This window comes from Vombatus ursinus, unplaced genomic scaffold, assembly GCF_900497805.2.
Source record: "Vombatus ursinus unplaced genomic scaffold, bare-nosed wombat genome assembly UNPS02014847.1, whole genome shotgun sequence".
NCBI classification, from domain to species: domain Eukaryota; kingdom Metazoa; phylum Chordata; class Mammalia; order Diprotodontia; family Vombatidae; genus Vombatus; species Vombatus ursinus.
The window spans coordinates 6,822,021-6,832,844 of NW_020954625.1; the positions used below are offsets into that span (position 1 = coordinate 6,822,021).

The 10,824-nt window shown below is 45.6% G+C and overlaps 1 non-coding gene across 1 annotated transcript; it reads right to left on the minus strand.

Annotated features, from left to right (window-relative positions):
* Positions 1–4,570: 4,570 nt before the first annotated feature.
* Positions 4,571–4,652, minus strand: TRNAS-UGA. The gene has a single exon. It is a non-coding gene; the product is annotated as a tRNA-Ser (tRNA).
* Positions 4,653–10,824: the final 6,172 nt, after the last annotated feature.

A 10,824-nucleotide genomic window follows, 5' to 3' on the forward strand; every position in this document is an offset into this window, starting at 1 on the left:
CACACACACACACACACACACACACACACACACACACACACACACACCCCTTTGTCCCAAAGCCCATTGGATTGGGCCTATGGAGATAAATGCCCTCAAGAGTCTGGGAGGGGGACTGGCTGAGAAGTGAAACTCTCTGATTTTTGGACAACTCCAACCCACCCCTCACACTGGGTGATATTTGTCTCTGCCAATAAAGAGTCTCATACCAATGGGCTTTGGGACAAGGTTTATACACACACACACACACACGTACATACATATACATATATATGTATATATAAAAATGTTTATATATATTATGTTTCCTCTTATAGAACGTAGGCTTCTTGAGGGCAGAAAATGATTTCGTTTTATTTTTGTATCCCCATCTCCCAGCACTCGGCCTATCACATAGTAAGCACTATATGATGATTGATGCTCGATCAATCCAACTTTCTCCGGTTCGCTTTCATGATGATTTGCTGTCATGCTGCATAGTGGAGCTGGCAGAGACGGGACAGCAGCTGGTTGACGTGTTAAGGAATTTTCCTGGCCAAAGGGGATCTAGTAGAAACTGAAAGTCTGCCCAGTCACCCTAAGCTTGAGGGGGACGTTTCCCTGCCCACCTGCTTCTTCAATTTCTCCCACAATCAATCACAGTTCTAGAGAAAAGTAGAGATTAAAGTGTGAGCAACACACAGACTTAATCTTTCCGGCACCCTGGCTTCAAATGAGTCAGCTCTCGCTTTAGAGGCTGCTGCAAAATAACTGGGATTCTAGGAATTTCTGTTAAGAATTCCAGGCATCCCAAGAGAAACTTCTAGCTATACCAGCCTGTGCTGACATAACTGTCCCCCCAGAGTAGGGCCTTGGGGATATGAAAGGTACATGGTTTATGAAGAATTACAAAGAATTCAGGGTTGCCTTGTAGAAGGACAGGATTATTTGTAAATGGGTGTGTGGGAGATGAATAACCTGATGAATTTTTTCAGTTGCCACACGGATTCATCATGAGATGACATTTCAAATTCAGTTTCCGACCTTACCTTTGCAAGAATGACTTAAGGGTGGGCTCTTTTTTAGAAATGAATTTATTTCCACAATCTGGGCCAACCGACCCAGAAATGTCATTATTGGTCGCTCTTCCTGCCCCTGACTTTGCTGTGGAAATTTGCCAGTGTGTCATTGCTGATCTCTGGGCGATAACATGATTTCACTTTGCTTTCTCCCTAGTCGTGAAAAATGACCATCAGTCAGGGAAATTGATGCCTCTTAAGTAACTCATTTCTTGCATGTGTTAATACATCACCCCCGACTTGGAGCACTCCATCTTTCTGAAACATCCTTCGTGTCCCTCCCCCCACTTTCTTTTTAAGGTTCATTAGAAAAGTAACCCTCCAACCATTGCCCCCAAGCTTGCCTCCATAAAGCATCCCAGGCACCACTTTCTACTTTGTTGCTTTGTGTTTCCAAATTTGTCTTGGCTCTTTCCCCCCCTTACTCAACAATCACTGTTGAATCTTCAACGATTTCCCTTCTTCTGATGCAGCCTCTTGCTGAGATGGCAGTGACCCGGCTTCAGGGGCACATCAGTGTACCAGGCTGGTCCAGCTTGGAGGACCAGTCAAGGGACAGTGTGCCTGTAGTACAAAGGGCAGCCTAGCTGAGTTCAGAGAGGCTCACGAAGAGATGACCAAACTGTGAGTGTTTGTGACGAGGACGTCAAGGTATGGCAGAAAGAACACTGGAGCTGTAGCTAGAATGGGGGTTAAAATCCAATTTTATTACCTGGGTGGTCCCTAAGAAGTCGCTTCACCTATTTGGATCTCAGCTCCTCATCTCCAAAATGAGGGCCCAGCTCTAGCCATTTCAGGCCTGTGTTTACAAAACTTCAGTGGACTCAAATCTGAGGGTTCTTTTTGTGTGTGTGTCCTGGACCACTTTGGCGGTCTGATGAAGCCTATGGACTCTGGCCTAGAGTAATATTCTTTTTAAAAAAATAATATTCTTAAATGCACAAAATAAAATATGTAGAATTACAAAGGAAACCAATTCTATTGAAACACAGTTATAAAAAAACATTTTTTGAAAAACCAGCAAGTTTATGGATCCCAGGTTAAGAACCTTTGCTCTGGGATCAATTATAAACTCCTTAGTTTGGCATTCAAGGCTCACCTTGAGTGGTTCTGCCCTATCTTTCTGGCACATTTCTCCTCTCTACCACCATTTCATGAGGGGCTGTGGACCCTCTGCAGTCTGGCTTGACTCAGTCTCTTGACTTCTCCACTTTCTCACTACCTTTATCCTCTCCCCAACATATTCTATTTTCCAATGCCCTTTTATGAGTTGTTTGCCCCCATTAGAATGTAAGCTAAATGAGGTTACTGTAGTTGTATTCCTAGTGTTTAGCATAGTTCAGGGCTCATGGTAAACACCTAATAAATGCTTGAGACCAATTGATTGTTTTTATTATTTTTTTAATTTGGAAGGTCATACAATAGAGTGAATTAGTAAGTGCTTAATAAATGCTTTATGGATGTATGCATTTATCTATCCATCCATCCATCCATCCATCCATCCATCCATCTATCTATCTGTCTATCTATCTATCTATCTGTCTGTCTGTCTGTCTGTCTGTCTATCTGTCTGTCTATCTATCCATCCATTCATCAATCAATCTATCCATCCATCCATCCATCCATCAATCTATCCATCTATCTATCTATCTGTCTGTCTGTCTGTCTGTCTGTCTATCTATCATTGATCTGTCTTCATGCACTCTACATTTGAGCCATGCTGGTTGTTCCTTAGTCTGATATTCTATCTCCTACTCTCCCTCCTTATTTCGGTAGGGCACTTTCTCTTTCTTCAAGCTTAATTGAAGTTCCACCATGAAAGCTTCTCTGATTCTCCCATTTGGATGTGATCTTCCCTCTTCAAATTATTTTTCGTTACACTCATCTGTGCCCATGTTGTATGCTTCTAGGAGAATGTAAGCTCCTAGAGGACGGGGGATTTTTCATTTTTATCTTCATATCGTTCTCAGGGCCTTGTGCAATGCTTGGTGCATAGCAGGCCCTTGATAAGTATTTGTTGAATTGAGTAGAATCGGTGAGGTAGGCCTTTTCTGCTGGGCCCAATGGGGTAGAATGAGGAACAATGGGAAGAAGGTTCAAGTTTCATTGGCAAAACAATTCTTGATATATTCCCCTTCATTGGAGGTCCAAAGGCATCTAGACCACCCCTAGTCCATTAGGTAGCAGAAAGGATTCTGGTTTGGGTTTGGTTTGGACAAGATAGTTGCTGAGGTCAGTCTTGGATTGAGGGCTCAATCCTCAATGACACACACGTGTATGTATGTATATATCACCTACTATGTGCCAGGTACTGAGGATGCAAGCAGAAAGAATGAAAGAATCTCTACTTGCAAGGCATTTACATTCTAATGATGAAGATAACAAATTCACATAAAAACATGTTGAGCAAATGTAAAGTTAATAAGCACAAGGTTGCCTGGGAGCGAAGGCACTAAATCATAAAAGAAGAATTGTGTCCCACTCTTTGAGACCCCAATTTGGCCTTTCCTTCTCATTTTACAGATGAGGAAACTAAGGCAAACAGGGAAAGTGGCTTGCCCAGGGCCACATGGCTAGTAAGGGTCTGAGTCTGGATTTGAACTCAGGTCTATCCTGAGTCTTTATGCACTTCGCCACTAAAGAGTGCTGCCTAAAGGGAGAGGGGGAGACCCTACCATGGTAAGGTAAGGAGGGAGTGTGTTTCAGGTTGGCTGGTGCAAGGGCACGGAGGTGGGAGAAGTAACCTTGTGAGTGAGGAACAGAGAGGCTGGTGTGGCTGAATCCTTTTGTGTTTTAGTGACCAGTCCCCAGGATCTCCTCCAACTCTACCTTATGATCTCATGACCTCACCAAGGCTAGCTGGGGGAGCTCCTGGGGCTCCTCTTAGGGAAAACCTTCCCAGCAATAAGAGATGTCTAAAAGGGCCCTCTCCCTACCTTGGGCTTTACTTACTTTCTAGGCAAAGGAGCCTAGGCTTTTGAGCCAGAGCCCACTGGTCACTCACTGGTGGCTCAATCTGACCCTCCCTTCCCCCCAGGTGGGCCTGGATAATCCTCACTCTCTTGAACACTGGGAGGGTCTCTTTTTAGGGGTAGGGGTAATTTGTCTTTGTCTCCCCAGCACAGAGCCGGCTGGCACCTGGTAGGTCCCAAGTAAGTGTGTGAATATACATGCACGGGTGCATACATCCATACATGTATGTGTATATTCCATTTTGAAGATTTCACTTGCCTGCGCCTCAGTTTCTTTGTCTGTAAAATGAAAGGGTTAGAATAGATATGCACTCAATCCGAGGTCTGAGGAAGCTCTGGGTTCCTTTGGGCAAAGCCCTTCCCCTGCCCGGGCCTCAGTTTCCTCATTTGTAAAACGAGTAGGGTCAATTAGGTGATCTCTGCATTCCCACAGGTTCCACCCCATTCCTATTGCTGCTACCGGGCTGCGCTGCTAAAAGCTCAACTCGCATTTTAGAAGGAAAACGAGACGCTTATAAAATACGAAGCTCCCGCTCCAATCGCAGCGAGCAGGGTTCGAACCTGCGCGGGGAGACCCCATTGGATTTCAAGTCCAACGCCTTAACCACTCGGCCATCGCTGCTGCGGGGAGCGGGACGGGCGGGGACACCTTAGAGCACTTGCCAATGCGGACGCACGCCGCCGGTTGTGGGCGGGGCCCTCGAGTCTCCCGGGAGGGTGGCCAGGAAAGCGAGGCGCATGCGCGGGAGGCCGTCACACAGAGTAGGCTTGCGGGCGGGGCCCAGGGATCCCGGAGCACTGTCCCAGAGCGGGAGGGGGAGCGGCCTGCTCTTTAGGCGGTTTGGATGTGTTTTGTCACCCGCCCGAGCGCCGTCCCGACTGCGGCGGAAAGCTGTGAAACAACCAGTCTTCCCTTCTTCCTTTGCGATGCGTGCCCGCCCGCTCGAGAATTCCTGAGGCGTCTCCCGCAGCGAACCCCTGGGAGCGGGGGTGCTGTTGGAGGACCCCGAGGTCCCAGAGGTTATGGGGTCCAAGGGAAACTGACCGGGGAGGCAGCGGCTCTCCCCAAAGGCACGCAGGAAGTGAGGTCGAATTCGAACCCACAACCTCTGATTCTGTAATCATCTCTTTCCAAGAGAAAATCCTCCTGGTCGTCCCCCACTCCTTCCTATTCTTTCCCAACTCTCCCTCTGCCCCATCTCTTTTCTTTCTTTCCCCTTCCCCATCTCCCCCCTTCCTTCTCCTCCTCCCCTCCTGTCCCCACCCTTTCCCCTTCTTTTCCCCTCTCCCCACCTTTCTCCCCCTCTGTAATCCTCTTCTTTCCCCTCCCCCATCTCCCTCTCCTCTCCCCCATCTCCCCTTTTCCTTCCCCATCTCCTCCCCCATCTCCCCTTGCCCTCCAGCTCCAAATCTAGTTCAAAGCACCCCTCAGTTCTGAGTTCTAGGGGCTGCAGATATAAAGAGTTGGGGCAGGTGGTGCAGGCTACCCCTGATCAATTACGCCCCCCCTCCCAGCTTCCTTGAGAAGGTGAGGGGTAGTTTTAGGCATCTGGGTGCTATAGACAAAGATGCAAAATGGACCCTGTCCTCAAGGGGCTTCCTTTCTTTGGGAGATGTGGGCAAGGGGTGCTGGAGCCGGTCTGAGAGCTGTTTGGTGGGAGCATGTGTACCTTGGAAATGAGCAAATGTTGCATATCAGGGGCTGGTTTATTGCTTTGCTGATTGTTTAGACTCAATGAGAGATGGGGAAAATGTTAACGATGGAGGTTGGAGTTAAAAGTGTGTCCTGTGTGCCTTTTTTTAGCTGCCTGTTAAGTATTGACCAGTGTACCCCTGGACATAGAGCCTCCTCACCCCCTCCCTACCCCTCCTGGCCACCCAGGCTCAGAGGGAGCACCCCTTGTGTGACTGACTGGGGGGACAGAGACAGGCACCGTGACATGGGATCTGGAGGTTGGAGGGAGCATTGGCAGGGATGAGGACACATCTCTCTATTTTGAGAATAGATAGGAGAGTTCTAGACTTCTGCTAACAAAATTTATAACATCAAAAATTTAGGGGTGGGAGGAACAGTAGAGGTCCACTTAGCAGTCCAACCTACATATTTTACAGGTGATGGCATGGAGGCCCAGAGAAGTTGTGTAAATCCAGGCGGAGGCAGGATGCAAACCCTGTGCCTCTGACTCCTTATCTGGCTTTCTCTTCCGCCACACCACTAGTTTCAGGTTCCTTAATTTCTTTTCAGCTCTTCTTTCAGTTGATAAGGGACCTGAATCTTTCCTCCCATGACATTTCCCTGTCTCACCCAGAATCAAAGCTGTTTGATAGTAGTACTCTTGGTGTTTACAGCAAGTCAAACTGGGAACAGATTGAGATTAAGGTCAAGGGTTGAGAGTAAATGGAAATTTGGGAAAAATATTCCTCACATTTGTTGCCAGTCCTTTGTTTTTTCTAAAATCTGCAGGGCAATTTTAACTGTCCTACTTAGTACACGACATCTGGAAGAGAAAATGCCACTCAGTTTAATTCAACAGGGCTTCCTGTGAAGGCATAGTAGGTACTGGGCATACAAAGACAAGAATGAAACATTGCCAGCCCTCAAGGAGATTGCATTCAACTGTTTCAGGCCATTGGATGGCCATCTTAGTGGTTGAAGATCAAAATGGTAAGCATGAGCCTGATGTGACATTAGTGTGAGAAATGCAAATGACATTTTTGTTGACTATGTTTTGGTGCTAGGACTTTAAATCTAATTAAGTATGTCAAGGGGGAGATAGGATTTTTTTTCCTTTTTGGAAGGTGAAAGGTAAGTTCAAGAGATCAAATTGATGAGGAGGAGAAGAGCAGGCTGGGTCACATTTGGGTAATTGCATTGTATTGTTGATAATCCCAAGCTGCTTTCCCTGACAGAAAAGTCCATTTTTCCTCAACCTGGACATTCTGCCAGTGATGATAACGTGGCTGTGACTCTTGGAATGCCAAGATCTCCCAACAATCACATTTGCAGGTAGCCTACAGGGTGATGGAGAGACGCATGGGAGTGTAAATGGGCTGTAGCACATTACCACAGTTGACTTGTGTTCTTTGAAAAAGTGGGATTAGATGTTGTCAAGGATGTGGATGAACAGAAATAGAGGTGGATAGTAATTTATCAAGGGCAAGGGGTAGTAGGTAGGCACCCTGAGCATCACCCTGATACCTTGGAAATGATAACATATGGGAAGGCATCTAGTGTATTGGGTAAATTGTCAGATGAATAGAAAGGCACTGACTGAGAAAGCTTGCCTGGGTTGTGATGATGATGATAATAATAACTGTCATTTACATAGTATTTTAAGGTGAGAAAAATGCTTTACATATCCAACAGGGGAGATGGAGCTGGACATGTGCTAATGGGTGTGCTCTCTGCTTTGCTGAGATAATGCGGTTGGCCTCTTCCTGAGGAGAACTGAGCCAAGAAGAGTCACCCACTTTTGGGCTGTAAGGATTGAGGAGACATGGCTTCCACTCTCCTTTGGGACATCCTCTTTGTTGGGACTTAGTCAATGACAACTTTTGTTTGGTCTTCCAGTGAAGTTGGGGTGGGAATTTCTCTCCCTCCTCCCTCCATTCCCTAGGAACAAGGGTGACGTAGATACACACAGCAGCAAAGACCTATCCTTATCTACATGAGCCTGAGACTGTACCATGACTCCCTGGATACCTCTTCTGTTTTGTATTTCTTTCCTTGAACTCAGGTCACTGAATAGCAATCCGGGGAAAAAAGATATTTCCAATCCTATTGGTGACCTCATGAAGAGGTTGGGAGTTCCTGATAGGAAGCTGGTTGCTTAGGAGGAAGTGATTTTGGCAACAGTTTCTTGGAGATTGATTACCATCTTCTCAAGGATGCTACAGCTAAGACTGAGAAAACCCAAATTGTCAGTTACTCAGACAGTAGAAACCTGAGGGCATGTATCTGTTGACTGGGCCCACAAAATTGTCTTTACTTCCCAAGAGACTATTACTAGCCATGTGACCCTGGGCGAGCCACTTCATTCTGTTTGCCTCAGTTTCCCCTTCTGGAAAATAAGCTGGAGAAGGAAATGGCAAACCACTCTAATATCTCTGCCAAGAAAACCCCAGATGGGATAGTTTGGTCAGACATGACTGAATCTGTGCAAGGGGAAAGGATATTCATTTTGATGAGAGTAGGGGTACAACAAAGTGTTAGAGTATCAAGTTTATCCTAATTTGAAATATTTCTGCCATTGGAAAAATTCCCCCATATTATTTTTGCCTTTGATTCAGAGCAGTAGTTTTAAACGATCATCATTGCTTTAGGATCAGTGAATGAGACCAAAAGGAGAGGAACAGTTTTTTTTTTGACTCCCAGGCTTGGGTTTATCATATGCGTGAAATTTCCCTTCCACTATTTAAGTGTCATTGTTTTTTGTGAGAGGTAATAAGTTTCTATCCACTTTCATCTTGTTCTCAGTGTCCAAATGTGCTCGGAGAGAAGTTGGAATTTAATTTGCTCTTTTTTGGCTAGCTGTCCCTTGATTATCTTTTTCCTTCTTTAGCTGCAGCTGAGGGATGTGATCTCTTGCCTGAGACCCATCATTTTAAGAGTGGTTTTTTAAAAACACTTGTTTAAAAGCTGGGTCGTACAAGGGATTGATTACTTTTCGAATAGGTCAACCAAAACCCCCCAAAATTGTTCTGAGATGATTATTTGAAGGGAGAAAGCAAATCTGTCCAGGAAGGAAGAAAATGCTACGGAGTTAATATGCATTTGGTGAGATGTTTTGTCATTGGAAATCTTCTGCTACATCTCAAGAGTGTAATGCTTGCATGTAATACGATTTAATTTTCAGTGAGTTAGACTAGTTTTTAAAATGATATCTTGACTTGTTTTTCACTGGTCTTATTTCTTAAAATGCACAAAAAAGTTGGAATGATAATTGAACTCTGAATGTCTTTCCATGTGAGTGATTTCAAATTTAACTTTAGAAAAATAATAGAATATTGTAATTTCATGAGGCAGACCTTAGTGTTACCATCTAATGTGGTGGCAATTCAGGAACAGCATGAATGAAGTATAGAAACCCACTTGCTTTGAAGTCAGAGAAATTGGATCTGAACCGCAGCTCTTCTGCCCATAGGTAGGTAACTTTACATTTGTGAGCCTGGGTCTCCTCACTGGCAAAACAAAGGCCCTGGATTAGACTCAGGCTAATTCAGCAAACATTTGTTAAGTGCCTATTGTTTGCTAGGCGCTGCCCCAGGAGGTGGGGCTCTTCTCCTGGTTCTGTTCCTGACGCTCTGGACTTTACCTATATCTCAGCAGCCTTACTACCCTGGAAGATGCCTTTTCCTCCTTCTCTGATTGGTGATTTGTTCTCAGAATCTCCATTTGGGGAAATGCCCAAGTAACCATGCTCACTCCTCTCAGCTTCTGACTTTCCAGACTTCTCCACGCCTGGGTAGATCCCTCACCTCTCCCAGCCTCCCCCTGCTTTTCAGCTCTCTTTTGCTGTTGTCTTTCCCCATTTGAATGGAAGCTCCTTGAGGGACAGAGACAGACTGTCTTTTTCTTTGTTTCTTTCTTTCTTTTTGCTTATACATTTTCTATACCTTGTTATTATCACTGTGCCTGGAACAGAGTAAGTGCTTAATAAATACTTTCTCTCTCTCTCTCTCTCTCTCTCTCTCTCTCTCTCCCCCTCTCTTCCTCCCTCCCTCCCTCTCCCCCCTTCTCTCTCCTTCTCTCCCTCTCTCTCTTTCTCTCTCTCTTTATCTATCTCTATTATTTCTAACTCAATCTTTCTGTCATCTATAGAGACAAAAATAAAACTGTCCCTCCCTTCAAGAGGTTTTTCTTCTCCTGTAGATAACACACAGGTAAGTAATTACAAAGTAGTAAACTGTCATTTCAGGAGTTGGAGAGCTCTTTGGGTGGGAAAGGGAGGAGGAATCAGGAAGGGCTCCCTGTGAGAGACGCCACCTGAGATGTGTGTTGAAAGAGGTTAGGGATTCTAAGAGGCAGAGGAGGGAAGGAGTTCACTGTAGGGGAGGAGAAGGGGAGGGGACAACCTGTGCTTGGGGGTAGGAGCTGTGATGACGTGAATGAAGAACAATAGGTCAGTTTGATTAGTACAGAAAACAGGTGAAGAGGACGGGGATAAGCCTTGAAAGGTGACTTGGAGCCAGATGGTGGAGATGACCAGATTTCTTTCCATCTCCAGTCATCCATGAGACTTCGATTGGAATTTTATTTTCATTCAAAATGGAAGTACAACTGCTGGCAGCATTGTTTTCTGTGCAGATCTTCTCTCGTTAAAGGGAGCACCAGGGTGGCTGGGCTATGGCAGTCAGCTTCAAGGATGATTTCATCAAAGAGAATTCCCTCGTAGGTGGCACTGCTCTTGTGCCCAACATCCAAAGCAGAATTCGGGCTCTGTGGCCTCTTGCCCGAGTCAAATGGGGCTTGTTCAGTGGCTCAGCAAGAGTGCTTGGGAGCGTTTCTTCAGTTGTTGGCTTGTGCTCCATCATGGACATAGAAAGGTAGTGCTGGAAGGGGTCTTTGAGGTCATCTGTACCTTTCTCAGATGAGGGAACTCGATGCCACTGAGGCTAGTGGCAGAGCTGGGCCTCCTGACTTGAGTCTATTTCTCTGTACACTAATACATGGTACTTACAGTCTCTCTGGAGAGACACTTCGATACGTCTGTGGATCCAGGGTCTGTCTTCTCCATATGCTTATTCCCTTCCCTGATGGAGAGCACAGGACATCATGCTTTTTGGTCCCATGT